At 34.0% G+C, this 13,867-nt stretch overlaps 1 pseudogene; it reads left to right on the top strand.

Moving 5' to 3' along the window:
• LOC147293154 (uncharacterized protein At2g29880 pseudogene) lies at positions 1-1,345 on the top strand (annotated as a pseudogene).
• The last annotated feature ends 12,522 nt before the right edge of the window (positions 1,346-13,867 follow it).

Here is a 13,867-nt window from a genome sequence, read left to right as displayed (position 1 = left end):
ATGGGAGATTTACAAATGAATGACAAAGGAAAGAAAGTTGTGGGGAATTATAAAAGTTGGTCTGTGGAAGAGAGCATTGAGTTGCTACATCTTATGGTTGATGCCGCTAATCGTGGGTGGCGTGATAGCAGTGGTTTGTTGAGCAAACAAATTATAGACCAAAAGATACTTCCTGCTCTTAATGCCAAACTTGGGTGTCAAAAAAATTATTCCCAGTACCATCGTCGATTGAAATGGTTCAAGCAGCGATATAACAATTATTCTAAGCTTTTGCGTCATAGCTCCGGGTTTGGATGGGACCCAACCACAAAGAAGTTCACTGCTAGTGATGAAGTATGGGAAAATTACTTCAAGGTAAGCATTTCATATATTTTTTATTATAATTTACATTATTGCTTTTCATAATTTTTAAAATTTATTTGACATTGTTGCTTTTCATCCTTGCTTATTCTAATGTAAAAGAAGATGAATGAAAAATAAAAGGAGTAACAGGGGCAACCATTAGGTGCTCTCCTTTCACACAGCCACATGGAATTAAACATGCATATATGCTTGGTGATTAGTTATAATGGCAGTACTCTTTTAACCGGACTTCCATTACAATATTCTATATTGCATGCTATCTTAATTGAATCAATTATATATAAAGGAATAATATTTTTATTTGATGTAGTACGTGTATCGATCATGAGGCAGGCATTAATTAAGGCATATATGCATGCATATATATAAGTTAGCTAATTCATGCAAACTTGCAGTGAGTGAGAAGAGTAGAGGTAGGTAATTAATTAGGCATGCTCATGCATATAATGCTAGTATTACTTCGGCTATTTATATAAGTAATAGGTAGCTAATTATGATTAGTTTCTTTATATATCAAAATTTGCAAGCATTATAATTTATTTACTTCGGCTGTTGTTATTGACTTTTCATTATTATGCTAACATATAATTTTGTATATGCTAACATTTATATCCGCACATTATTATTTATATGCTAACATTTATATTTTTTTTTCTAGTCACACCCGACACATAAATACCTCTGCATTGACACTATTGCGGATTATGAGGACTTGAAAATTGCAGTTGGAAATGGAACTGCAACTGGGAAGAGCTCAATTGGTTTGGGTGATGATATTGATGCAAGAACGTATGTGGCTGAAGAAAGTGAACATGGTATAGAAGATTTAATATTTAACCATGATGAGGGAGCATTCATTCCAGGTGAAGATGAACCACTAGCTCCACTACTTGGACAAACTCATTCATCCTTACCTTCTCAGGGATTGAATGTGGAGGTTCTACCAACAAATATCGGTCAGAGGAAACGCAACATAACTTAGTACGAAGGGAATGCTACTGCAATTGAGACCACTACTCGAGCTGATGTTTTAGGAAAACTATCTCTTGGCATTGACTCAATTTCCACCAACTTTGAGAAAATCAGTATGCTAATGGAGAAAAAGAAATCACTTGCAAGTAGTTGTTGGAAAGCTCTCGAAGACATCCCAGACTTGGATGATCTTACTCGTTTCAAGGCAATTGGGTTTCTTAATACTGATGCAAAGAAGGAAATATTCTTGAAAATGACACTAGAAAGGCGCCTTCAATGGATTCTATTCCAAATGCAATGAATGTTTTTTATTTGAGACATGATAGACTTTGATATTAGGCATATGTCTTATTTTTCTTGCATTTTGAATACTTTGGTTTGTGGTTTTTCTGGTCGGATAATTTGCTTTGTTTTTTTGTTTGGTCACATAATTTGGTTTGTCCTAAAATTGCAGAAGATTAAACTATATATTATATTTTTTTGTGAATTGCAACTTATTTTAATTGGATTTCATGTGATTGGTAGATTACTATGGTTATGACTTGCTTTTGAATTTTTTCTAGGTGGTTCTCCATAGAAAATGTCTCAATTGGGTATGCATGAAGATATTGAAGTAGAAGAACAAGAAATGGAGGATCAAGAATTTTATGAAAAAATTAAGAATTTATTGATGGCAATACAAGCAATGGTTTATGTGCTAAAAGAGTTTATGGTTATCTTACATGATAAGCATATTGAACGTCCACTAACTCGACGATCAGTTAGTACAAGTGGATACATATATATACACAAAGTATTGAATGAAGACCCTGAAAATTTTCAACATGTGTATAGGATGTATCCAGAAGTATTTCGAAAGTTATGTACTATTATCAGAGAAAACACACATTTACAGGACACAAGATTTATTTGTGTTGAAGAAATGCTTGCAACTTTTTTACTCATTGTCGGGCAAAATTCTTGATATTGTCTAATTCGCAAGATATCTGGTCGATCACATTTTACTATTAGCCAAAACTTCAACCGAGTTTTGAAGGCCTTGAACACAATAGCACTAAAGATGATGGCTAACCAGGACCTACAATGCTAGCTAAAATTAGGGAAAGTACCAGGTTTTACCCTTACTTTAAAGTAAGTGATGAATACTCTAGTATTATTATTATATAATATATATATTATATATCTTAAGATATAAATCATTAAATTTATTTCAAGATTGCATCAGAGCTATTGATGGCACACATATCCCAGCAACGGTAACAGGACGCGATGTAAGCAGCTATCGTAATCGTCACGGTAAAATATCACAAAATGTATTAGTAACTTGTAACTTTAATTTCGAATTCATATATGTGCTTAGCGAGTGGGAGGGTTCAGCCCATGATTCAAAAGTATTAAGTGATGCTTTATCAAGAAGGAACGGACTTAAAGTGCCACAAGGTATGTATTTATTTATTTATTTATGTTTTTTATTTTATTTATCTAGTTAAATTAGACCGTATATTACATACTAATTGAATATGTATTTTATAATTAGGCAAATATTACTTAGTCGATTGTGGATTCTCAAACCGACGCCAATTCTTAGCCCCATTTCGAGGCGTCCGATATCATCTCCAAGATTTTGTTAGAGAAGGTCGCGATCCTGAAAAGGCGGTTGAGTTGTTCAATCTTCGTCATATATGCTTCATTGAGGAATGTAATCGAGAGGATATTTGGTATATTTAAATCACGTTTCACAATTTTCAAGTCTGCACCTCCATTCCCATACATAACACAAACAGAGTTAGTGTTGGCTTGTGCAGGACTACGCAACTTTCTTCGAAAGGAGTGTTGTTTCGATGAATTTCCTATTGAATAAGATGTTGAAGCTTCATCATTTGGTTCATTACTAGTCAATGAAGAAGATAATTTTGAATCAGTTTTTCAAACTCAAGAGCAATAATGGGAGAATGTCAATGAATGGCGAGCTGATATGTGGAGAGATGTTAGACACAATGACAATGATGGCAATTAAGGAGAATAAATGGCCTCATTTTTAAATACAATTGTGCTATGGTTTTTTAAAAGTTTTATTGTTTCTATGGATGTTTATGATTACTATTTAAAATTTGACAATTTCATTTACTTTAAAATCACCTCATAGTATCTTTACAATTCACCCACAACATAGAGTTCAAGTAATGTTTCACTCTCTTTGAACTGCGAAGACCAAAGTAGCCAATAAATTATGCACTTGGTCTATGATTATGGAGCACGTTGACATTGATGCCTTTAGATATCTTATTAATCTCTTTTGTTTTTCTTTAATTAATTTTTAAAAAAGAAAATATTTATTTACAAAGTCCATCAAACTCTATGAGATTCAACATAAATTCTACAAAAGTCCATAAAAGTCTATCCTCTAATTCTATAAAAAGTCTGTAAAAGCCTATCATTAAACTCTGTGGAGTTTTATAGACTCTTTCAAAAGTCAATAAAAATCTATATAAATCTATGAACTCTGTCAAAATCTATCACTTAAAAAAAGTCTATAAAAGTCTATAAAAATCTATATACACTACACCCTCGTAAGTCTGGCATGTAATTAATGATTAAGTTGGAATCCATTTAATTTAATAATTGAATGTGTAAGTACCTGATAAAGGGAAATGACTTGATTAACCTGCTTGATTGTTACCTACTTGTCTTAAAAATGCTTATGCTAGTTTGGCAAATGATTATGTTTTCATTAAAGCTTATGTTGATATATATTCAAAAATAGTTTGAAATGCATGCAATTGGTTTGAACTGGTTGAGCAAGGGATAAGCTGTTTTGGTGATGCTCACCCCTACACAGTTTATAAGTGTTGGATACCCTTAGGACAATGGTCAGCATGGTGGAGCTTTCGGATTCTGAGGAGTAAGGAAGTTGGTGGAATAGGACTCCTAGCATTGACATCCTAACACCCCCGACATCCTAACACCCCCAACGTCCATAGGACTCTAGTGAGTTGGAGGATCTCTCTATAGATGAGTGTGTGACAACCCTTTTTATTTTATCTTTTTAGTTGAGAAATATGTTGAATAAAGTTCTAATTAAGGATTAGTTGGGCTCATTATTTGACTTCTTTACTTTTAGTTTCAACTGTTTGGTCTTTGGCACCTTAAAAGAATTTGATTTACATTTCTTACTTATAAAAGTTGTTTTGCTTGATATATTTCAAGGTAAGGGTCTACTATTCATTTTTTTCATTTATCTCAACTACCAAACCTAAAAAGCTTATCACATTAATAAAGTTTCCATTACTGCTTTTACTCAGAATTATTTTATAAAAAGAAAAAGAAAAACTTCACCACTCTTTTGTGAAGTGCATTATTATATTAGCGTAGCTTACATTGACTATTGGCTTTGGAGTATTCTTATTAGGGTTTAGTGAGGATATTTCAAGGTTGATAGTCAATGTAGCACTGCCACATGCCCAAAGTGACAAACCCCATTTTGGGGTGTGACAACTACGGACATAATGATGAAACATTAGGCTAAACGTAGGGAAACTCTTCTGATTCTTCGATCCCCTCGAGTAGGGTATTTGGTTAGATTCCTTAGATCTCTAAGCGTGGTTAAATTATTTTAATTAAATAGTTTACTTATTAGGCTTTAATTTTGTGATTAGTTCAAAGTTAAACAATTCTTTTGTTGGAGATTAAGCAAAGAAGGTCTGCAATCAAGTAAATGCTCCTAAACCTTTCTTGTGAAGTTGGATTAAATGTATGATTAGTTAAAGTTGGATTTGTAGTAGAAAAAATAATTATTTATGATAAATTGAACTATAAAAATTGCTAAATACTAATTAGACAACTAGATAACATGCAATTAACGAAGCCACCGAAGTAGAGTCAGCCTTTGATTTCTCCTTTTGGTTGGAGGTAGATCCATGGGGTGGCTCATTTTGATGGTTGTTCGGACTTTGATTTGATTTTTCGCCATAGTGCGCCTCCAACTTGTTTATGAGCGAGGTGATCTTGTATGTCCTTCTCTTCGATAGTCTTTGTCAACTTGGCAATGACCTAAGTCATTTGAGCTAGTTGTTCTTCGACATTCACAACTCCTGTCATTATAACCTGCATAGTTGAGTCAACATCAGCAACGAGCGCAGGCGAAGGTGATCGCTCATTTTAGTTTGTCGAACTTGATGAACATATTTTCGTACTTTTGGGCATATGCTTCTTTGCCCCCAGTGAGGCTAAGGTGATGACTGGTTGATGCTTGTGGCGAACCTCAAATGACTTCGACATTGGTTCCCCTGAAATGGTATGTTGGATTAAAGACAAGTCCTTTGACTTCCTTTGGATGACGGGGTCAGTGGAGTCAATACTTGTTGTCGAGGTAGCAACCTTTTTGTTTTTATTTATTAGAACAACTTGAATCTTCTTGGAAGCCATTGCTCGAAATAGAGTCAGCGACTTGAGTATTGGAGAAGGAGATAAGAGGCAGAGATGATCCCACCGGGCGTGCCAAATTTGTGAATACAATTTTCCTACAAATTAAATAACACAAGAAAAGTGTACAAGATATTTGTAATTATAAATTTAAGGATTACAATCTCTGTGTGTCTATTCTTTATAAGAATATTCCTCTGATTCAATCTTCAAAGTTGTGCTTGATCCAAGAGTGATGAACACTTATTCTTGAATCGAACGGTTGAAGCTTGATCAAAGGCCGTTGAGGCTTGATCTTGATCAATCTTTGACCACGAGGTGTGTCACGTGGTAATAGTTCTTCGACTTTGGTGGTGAAAGAATCGGCACGTGTGTATTGTACTTGTTGATTCTTAACAAGCTTGATAAAGAACTTTGAGTGTTTGAGTGTTTGAGTGTTTAGGCGTTTGTCTTTTGGTCAAAGTGTTTGTCTGAGTTTTGGCCAAAAGTCTGAAGGTTTCTTCTTCTGAACTAGGAGCCTGTATTTATAGGCAAGAGATGACAGGACCGCCCCCGGATTCCACCCTGAAACCCGGAGAGGTCCTGCGGGAATCCAAATTCAAGGAAAATCCTACCGAAAATTCGGCAGAACCTCCCCTGAAAATAGACTAACCCAGAAATTTCAAAACCTGTTAAAACACTTCTAAGATATCAACCACCTTTACCACAACCAATAACAAAATCTCAGGCCCACAACAAGTAATACAACTCTAATCAGAGCACATCTAACCGACTATACAATCATATCTCATTTTAATAATTTCAAGGGAAGACATTGATCCTATTATACCAATAAGTTGGAGATGTGAAACTCGAATGCCTCGACGTGGTACGGTCCGACCTCGGTGATCACTACCTGGGGGGAAAAACGTCAAAAACAAAATAAACCGTGAGATAACTCAGTGAGTGGACAGTTTAATAAAAACGAAAAACATAAGTAAAATTTCTGTTTCAGAAAATCCTTCAAAAACCACGTTTAACTCTAAAACCTCTCGTTACTCTTTGAAATCCCCCAGTTTTAAAACAATTTCACAAGTCTTAAGAATGTTATAAAACTCATGAAACTCAAGGAAAAGATAACTCAAAACACATTTCTCAATAGCAAATCATTTAAATTAACAAAGTCATAAAAATAATAATAAAATCGAAATCATTATAAAACTCGAAAGATATATCTCACTTAAAATCCATACTTAAACTCTGAAGATACCAATTTCATTTTCCACCATGCTATATACCCTGAATAATCCTGGCCATACACCTGTGCGGAATTCCTGCATCGCACAGGCAGGCAGTATCCTGGCCATACACACGCGTGGAGTAAAATCTAACACGTGCAGGCAATATCCTGGCCATACACACGTGTGAATAAAATCAGCACGTGCAGGCAATCATGGTCATACGTGCACACAGAGCAGCCCCCAAAGGGCGAAGCATCCCGACACACGGCCCAAAGCCTATATGTGTGCCGTGATGGGTCCCAAAGACCTATCCAAATCCAATAATCCTGAAGGGTACTGCAAAGGGTGGTTTGTAAACCATTTTTCCATAACCCCATCGTAAATATATTAAAATAAAACTTAGTCCTTTCGTATCCTTTTAAACTTTCTTTAACAAAACCAAATACATAAATCCATGAAACTTTGAATACGCAAAACCACAAAATCCTCAGTTTCCACCACAATTTTCAAATAGAAATATTTAATTTATTCAAAGCTTAAAACAAGATTTTTCAAATATAAATGAAATTCCTCAAACTTGTTTTAAAACATGCTCTCCAATGGCAATAAATCAACATGATGAAGGTATTAGTCCAAATCAATTTCTTCAAGAAAAAATATATAAAACTTATTAGATCGTCATGCATAAACCATAAACATCGATTTAAACTTAGGAAAAAGATTTTAAAAACCGAATTCTATCTCAAAATCCTTTAACTTAGGTTCAAACGCAATATAGTCAAGAAATCGAATTTCATTAACAAACGTATAAAACATTTCAAGAAAATAAAAATAAGTCAACTCACAGTGAGAATCCTAACTTCGATCCTCCTCCGGGTCGTCTCGAGCCACGATCGTCTCGCCTATAAAACAATACAACCATAGATTAGCCTCGGTTCTACGACATTTAAAAAGAGTGTGTGTGTGGAGTCTAACGTCCCACTCGACTTCGTTCCTACGCGATTGGTTTACGATCTACACGAATTGACCAATAACACTTCCACAACCGCCCCTAAAGCTTCCCGGCTCATCCTAACCACAATCACTATAACTAATATCGATAACCCACTCAACAAATTGTTATAAGTACTCTAAAATTATGGAATATCAGTGGGGGTTCGAAATCACAAAATTCACTGCCCAAGGTGGCTGTTTCAAACCCATAATTTACCAAATATAGGAAAATTCTCAATCTTCATATGCGTTCATATCTAACATCAAATTTTTGGGTTTCCTACACAAGAGATTGTCCAAAATTACACCAAAAATATCCTAAGACTTGGCCAAAGCCCATTTGACCCGAAATGGTTTCCAACCTCACAATCCAACTTCCCAAAAATTAAATTTCCTCCAATTTAGTCTAAATTTCAGGTTCTAGATGACCAATGGGTATTTTAGGGATGTAAATCATTTCAGAAAACAGAGAGAAAAGCCTTTAAATCTGAAATCTACAGAGGAACCCGAAATGCCCTTCAATTCTCCAAAAACCCAAGTTTCTAAATGCTCAAATTGATCGAAATAAGTATAGAGGATATAAAGCCCATAGGAAATGGAGGAAAACCCACCTGAAAACAAGCCGAACGGAGGCCGGAATCGCTGAAGAGAAGGGGCGGCGGCTGGGGATTTTCTGGCTGATCTCTGTGCGCGAGAGGCTGAGATGACCAAGGCTCGCTGCTGGGTGATTTCTGCGCCGGTGTGGGGAGTCGACCAGTGAGCTTGGGTCATCGGGAAACTCGCCGGAGAGGATGGTCTGGCCTGGTGGTGTCGCGCGCCGAGAAGGGGAAGAGAGAGAGGGAGAGACGCGAAGGAGAGAGAGAGAGAGAGCACGGGGAGAGAGAAAACTGGGTCAGTGGGGTAGCTGGTCGCCGGGGAGTAGGCCGGAGCTGGCCGCGCCGGTGAGAGAAGAGAGGGGAGGTGAGAGCTCGGGGAGAGAGGGAGAAGTGAGAGTAGGGGTGGGCATATTAACCGCGGACCGCCAAAACCGACCGAACCGCACCGTTAAAAACCGCAAAAAACCGCGTTGACCAAAAAAAGTCAACACCGTCAAAAAAACCGAACCGCACCGCTTCTCTCCGATTCCAGTTCCGATTCTACACCTTATTTAACCGCACCGAACCGAACCGCACCGCATACTTGCAAAAAATATATTTTTATATATTTTTATACACATATTGTCATATACATCATTTTATATATATTTATACCATTTTTATATACTTTTTATACACTTTTTGTACACATTTTTGTACATTTTTATATACTTTTTAATTAGGATGGGTTTGCATCATTAAATAATTGGGCTTAGGCTTAAAAAAACAAGTGTGAGGCCCCATTAGGCCCAGAACCGTGGTGAGAACCGCACCGCATTCAAGATGGTTTGGTTTGGTTCGGTTTTTTTATTTTTTTCACGGTTTTAAACACCGAACCGCACCGTCTATTCATGTATGGCGCGGTGCACGGTTCCGAGGGAAAAGTGAGTCGAACCGCACCGCGCCCACCCCTAAGTGAGAGTGCGGGAGAGAGAGAGAGAGAGAGAGAGAGAGAGAGAGAGAGAGAGAGAGAGAGAGAGAAGATTCTAGAGGGAGAGAGAAAATTCTAAAAAAAATCTGATTTTTAAACCCAATTTGTCTATTTTACGAAATTGCCCCTCGCTTCAAACGCCCATATCTTCCAAACCGTAACTCGGATCGACGCGTGCTACGTGTCTATGAAATCATGGGCTCGAAACCTATCTAACGGACCCAAAGTCAAAATCGAAAACGCATTTATTTTAAAAGTCAACTTTGGGTCAAGCTTAAATTAAAACAAAAATAAATAAATCAAAACTTTAAATCAATACCCTTTTTATTTTTCAAATAAATTTCAAAATCTTTAAAATACAACCCAACATTCTTTAAAGACCTCTTAAAAAAATAATTAAATAAAAATTTAAATTTCTAGTGAAAATTTGGGTCGGGTCGTTACAAGAGATGAATTAATTTCCACGATTTAAATCCTTTGATTTGTGGGATTAAACCATGATTTGTGGAATTAATTCTTGATTTAATTTAAATTGCGCTAATTAATTTAATTTAGCTCATGATTTAAATCAATGTCATTGATTGAAAAGATTTGGTTAATCAATGCCATTAATTTAGGCAATTAACTAATTAAAGACAATTTATTCCTTAATTTAGCCTTTGACTTGATTTGATTTGATTGATGGGCTTTCCAAATGTCGACAGATGTCATCTCTGGTGACCCGCTTTAGCTTGATGAGTCACATACCACATGATGTGTGGGGCCTATGACTTGCACTAGTCATATTTGATTAGTGAAATGATGAAATTTGCAATTTTCACGAATTTGATTTTATCAAAATTTCGGAGTTTACACATTTTATCACTAATCAATATATATATCTCTACAATGTCAACCTTCATAACTCCATTAGTATTAGCATAATCTAAACATCAATATCTTTTTCCAAATTTACATGTTTCTCACCGGCAAAATAATACTTCAACACAAAAATACCAATTTTTATGTCATAAACCTAGAACAAACCTCATTGTACATAATGTACTTTTCAATAAAACCAGCATCACTGAATCTGTCCAATAAGTACAACAAACCAATTTAATATTATCCATTACTTTAAAAAGCAAAAAAAAAAAAACAAACAAACAAATAGAGGAAAAAACATAATTGAAAAGTACAAAGATATTATAATAATAAAAAAAATCTGCATCTGATTTGCAATCAAAATCTCAATAAAAACTGAAAGAAAATAGAAAGAATTAGTGATTTCATACAATATAATACCTAATGCCAAAAGAATCAATGATTTTAATACCAAAACTCGATCTCCACGTCAAAACAGATCACCGAATCACTAAAAGAGGTTAACAAAGCTAAAAACGCAATTCAATGTGCCGTAGAACTCAATTTTGATATGCAAATCACAACAAAAACAGAAAAATCTAAATAATAAAGAATCGCAACTACAATAAAAAATACAAAAATTTAAATAAAACAAAATTGCAATCTAAACCTGAAGCAAATCAACATTCTATAAAGAACAACACTTATATCGATATGGAAAAATCGCAATCCAAAAGTAAAAATTAATCAAGAAAATTAAGAAACCAAATCTGAACAAATTGTGTTTCGTAAAAATGAAAACCTTCAGTGATCTGTAAAGACGAAGAACAACCTACATATGTTGATCAATAAACTTGAAATTTCGTCATAGAAATTGCTTTCGCCATAGAAACGAGAGAAAACTGCAACTCAATGATGAAGACAGCTTTTCAACGAAAGAAAACTGAACGAGAAAAACAAACTCAGCTTTTCAAATTAAATGACCTTCCACGTATGAAAGGGAAAAAAAGTAATTAAACTTTAAATAAAATGCACAACTGGCTTGCTCAAGGACTGCTCATTAAAATCATGTTACCTTGTTATTAAACTGTTTTATAAGGAACTTGATGGTTATATATTATCATGTTGAAGAACGCCAATATAATTTACTATATTAATTAATTACATTGTCGCTAAAAGAGACGAATTGAATTATATGATAAGAGGTTTAAGCCTTTGAAATAACTTTTCAAAAAGCTTGTTAAGAGGTTTTCTTCTCGTGGTACTTCTAGCAAATCAGGATAAATACAAAACTTAAAAGAAATTAAGATACATTTGAAGTATTATGTTCTATAAAAAAACTCTAATAAGATAATTAGAATAATACAACTAGAGGATAGAAACTGAGATAATTAAATGCGTGTTAATAATATGAATACAAATACGTAAACTTAAACATAATGTAAATTAATGTAAATATGTAAATATAAGTATAATATAAATACAAAGCATAATGTAAATACAAAATATATAGAAAATTAAAATAACTAAAAATAAATAAGTAAAATTAAACACATATTGAGACAGTTATATTAGAATGAGTTTTTAGGTAAGATATTTTGTCAAAATTTTAAGGAAATTGTCCTATGTTCTTTTTATTTTTTATTTTTTATTTAAGCTTAAAATCTACACAATTTCTCTTGATGATATCTAAATCATTTTACATATAGTTTAGGCAAGTAATTGAAGATTTTTCACAAGAAATTCAATAGACTGTGTTTCATACAATTGATGTAGTTCATAATCAACCCAAAAAAAGATCTAGATAAAGTCCAATTTAAAACCAGACAACCATATTTTGTAGTTAATAACTTTATATGTGTTTCACAAATGTCTCTCAAAATTTTCAAATAAAAAAAAGAAAGTTTACAAACTTTAATTTTAAATAAAGAACATAAAAAATGATTGAGAAATAAGTGGATACAAGAATTTAAGATTATGAATTTTAAGATTACTTGTCACTTTTATACTCTATTGGAAAGTAGAAAATGCTATTAGCATTAGCAGCCATAAAAAATAATTATTTAAACTTTATCATTTAATCAATCAACGTGTTATGGGAGCATTACCAATTTTGAATAAGCCCTTATTAAAAATAGCCTCTGGAACTAAACGAGAATGATCTAAGTCAATCTAGGCAAAAAATGTTGGAGAATAAGTGATGTGTTTGCCCATTTTTGCCTTCAATAATAAGACATGAAACACATAATGAATTTTGGCTGAAGTAGGATGCTAGAGTTTGTAAGCAACAACTTAAAATTGCCCATACAAACGAGGAGAGTCAACTTGTGAGAAAAAGGGTGAATGCATAGAACACTGTCAATAAACCTGCAACTTGAGAAAGCAAAAGATCTCTATGTGCAATGTTGATTAGCATAATGTTTCATTCGAGATTGGACCAGTTGATTATTGTGGATAAGTAACTAAATGAGGGATTAATAGACTCATAGTTTTATCGTTGGCAAATGTCACATTTAGCCACATATGCTATGATATTTTGTTTGATTTTTTTTTTTCCATAAAAAGCTTCGGGCGAGGCATTTAAGTAGAGATAACTTGAATGAGAAGTATAAGGTACAAATACGGTTCTTATAAAGAAGATGTGACTATTTAACCTAAAATTTGTTAGAAGAAAGTTTGGACTTTTCAAAGAAGATGCGTGAAAATTGAATTTTTAGATTTTAATTTGCCATAGTTGGATAGAGCACGAATTAACGAACGCGTAGACGCATATGGCTCATGAATCAGAATTAACGAGGGACACTGCAAAGATCAAGTTCAGCTTGGACTATTGTGAGTTGAACTTTGTTTTGAAATGAATTAACAATATGAAATATTCTATTTCATTGATGTTTTATTCTTGACAAAACTTGAATAATAGTTTAAATACTTATATTGTTTCCTTTGCGCAAAATGTTGATCTATTAAACATGCATCTTTCTTTTATGTTTTAAGAACATGTACGTATTTTGACTCTGTACTTGCATGAAGATTACTTTTCTTGTGTATGACATTAATATAGTGGCTCTTTTATGTGTATGACAGTGTAGCACGCTCTATACATGTATAACAATTCAGTTTGGCTCTACAGTTGCATGAAGATTACTCTGTTGTGTATGACACGTCAGTCTGGCTTCACACCCTCATATAGTTTACTCTACTCGTGTATGACATATTATCCTGACTTTACGGGTTCTTTGAGATTACTTGGTGCTCGTATGATAGTTTATCCTTGGGTATTTATTTGGTGTGAATTTCAGTGTATATAACATTGTTGGATATTTTTATATGTGATGTGACTTATAAATGTTCAAATTGACATTTTTAGCGGATGAATAAGTATGATTGACAACTTACTTGATGATAAGTTGAAATAGAATCTTATTGATACACAACATATGTACTTATTACTTATGTTAAAGTTATAGAGTTGATTTTCAAGATTTCTG

The sequence above is a fragment of the Dryas octopetala genome, chromosome 2 (assembly GCF_963921425.1).
Source record: "Dryas octopetala chromosome 2, drDryOcto1.1, whole genome shotgun sequence".
NCBI classification, from domain to species: Eukaryota; Viridiplantae; Streptophyta; class Magnoliopsida; order Rosales; family Rosaceae; genus Dryas; species Dryas octopetala.
This window is presented reverse-complemented; position numbering and strand designations above follow the sequence as displayed.